General features: G+C 32.6%; 1 long non-coding RNA gene across 1 annotated transcript; it reads left to right on the top strand.

The window, feature by feature from the left end:
* The first annotated feature begins 486 nt into the window (after positions 1-486).
* On the top strand, positions 487-1,226 carry LOC148155850 (uncharacterized). Its single transcript, XR_015765046.1, has 2 exons — positions 487-598; positions 1,025-1,226. It is a non-coding gene; the product is annotated as an uncharacterized LOC148155850 (long non-coding RNA).
* The last annotated feature ends 998 nt before the right edge of the window (positions 1,227-2,224 follow it).

The raw sequence follows: 2,224 nt of genomic DNA, 5'->3' as shown, positions 1-2,224 counted from the left end.
TTCTAGCCCTCTGGACTGGAAGGGAGGCCAGAGGGCTCTCTGGTCTCTCTCTTATTTTTCAGCTTTCTGGGCTGGAAAATTACAGAGACTAAACCTATTTTTTCGTTTTTTTACTTAAATGAAAATCTCAATGTACGCACAGGTGCCACTGGTAGGGGACACAGCAAAGATGTAGGGCAAGGTCAAATAAAATCAACTTTGAACATTTGTGCCTAAATGTCCTAAGACTATCAAAGTTCACTTTGTGGAACAGAACTAGTGCTTCACATCACCCTGAACACACCATCCCAGTGGTGATTCATGGTGATAATAGCATTATTAGTTAGTTATTGGTAAAATGGATACAGTACTGTGAAATCCAAGAAGACGGATATTGCTGGGTTTCAGATGACGTAGCGCTGACGTCACACAGTGCAGATGGTTACGAACACAGACATCAATACGTAGACGCCTCATGGAGCGCTGAGCCGTACGTAACTGCGTCCGCCATCTTCTATGTGGCAGCAGAGCCATCGGAGCTCCTTAAGTCCTGTGCTGTGTGGACTTGTTTCAACCGTTTTACGAAACAAACTGGATTCATTAGGATTACCTTCCCCAGGTAAGTATGAAAGATCAGAATCACTTGACTTTGCAGCCAGAAATTCGCTTTTAAACAACCGAAAAATATTTCCTATATAGCTAAATTGGCCCGAAATAACCGCTGATTGTTAGCTTAGCAGCTAACGTTTTCACACTGTTTTCTAATGAGAGAGCTGATGAAAAACCACTGTTAGAGGAGAAGTTAATTAAAAACCAGAGGATTTAGTGAGGAAAGATCAGTCAGGATCAGAGCGGGAGCTGCTGTTCTTCAGTCTGTTTCCAGCTCAGCTTCTCCATGTCGGTATTTAGCTATAAAGATGCTACGAGTCAGAGCCCAACATGCTGAAAATGTATTTTTATGAATGTGAAAGAAACATATACAAAACATATCGTACGTATTTTCTATTACACTTTTGGATAATTTCTCTTTCATCCTTGGCTTTAGCCTGTGAACCAGGACGTCTCAGAAGTCATTGAGTTCTCCCAGTGTGACCAGCAGACTGAAGCCCTGCCTGTGACCAGTGCTCCCAGTTTAATAAATGTTTTATTCTTTCACTTTTTGTGTATTTTTAAATATCTCAATCTGAAGTATTAGTGTATTAATGTAGCTTATATAATGAAATAAAAAATAATTTACTCTGTTGGAATTATTTTCACTCTTTGCTGTCAATAGCAGAGTTGACATACTGTAAATTCTCTGGAAAAAAGTGGGAAAAATATGTAGTTTAATGTTTGACAATGACTGATTTATAAATCAAAAGTCATTTCTCAATAACGTATAAAAAAATACAGGAAAATTATTTGTGTCTTGTCTTGAAATGTTAAATGTACATTAAACTATTTAATTATGTAAATATATTATTCAATAAAACACTGTAAAAGTGTGTCTGTTCATCAATCTCAAACATTTTCAGAATTGTTTCTATCAAATAAAACATTGTGCTTTTTAATTTAATTGTGCTCTTTAAAGTTAGAAATGCTCTCTTTAGTAATTTCTTTGATTGCCAAATATATTAATGTGTGTGAGAAAATGTGTCAATGGCAGGTATTAACATAAAATACTTTGTAGAACGGCACTTTATCAAGTTCAGTCCATTCACTTGTATTACCTTACTGGCACATATTCCACATTCAGTAAATATACACACACACATTATATTTATATATATGTGTGTGTTTGTGTGTGCATATTTGCACACACACAAACAGTTCTTAAGCAGAAAAGAGGAAAAAATTAACCTTATACTGTCCAAAAAGGAAACGTTTGAATTCCTATATTTTCAGATTTTCATTGAATCAAAATATAATTTTTTATATATATTTTTTATATATATATATAAAATTAACCTTATATATATAATATTATTCATATATTTGAATAATTTTTTTAACTAATAAATAAATTATATATACATTTTATATATACATATATTTTATTATTTAATATATTGACATCTGTGTGTGTACATATGTTCATAAATGTTGATTACTGTATATATAAAAACAATTTATCAAAATCAATTGTATTATAGGTTCACATTTATTTTCTTTATTCAGAAATTACATTTAAAATATAATGAAAAGTCATAAATGTTGTCTTTGGTGATTGTTTAATTTCCAAATATATTCACGTTTATATGTGAGT

This window comes from Poecilia mexicana, unplaced genomic scaffold (genome assembly GCF_051168715.1).
Source record: "Poecilia mexicana isolate PSO_F unplaced genomic scaffold, ASM5116871v1 scaffold_13, whole genome shotgun sequence".
Classification (NCBI taxonomy): Eukaryota; Metazoa; Chordata; class Actinopteri; order Cyprinodontiformes; family Poeciliidae; genus Poecilia; species Poecilia mexicana.
Note: the sequence above shows the minus strand (reverse complement) of the source record. Positions and strands in the feature narration are given on the sequence as shown.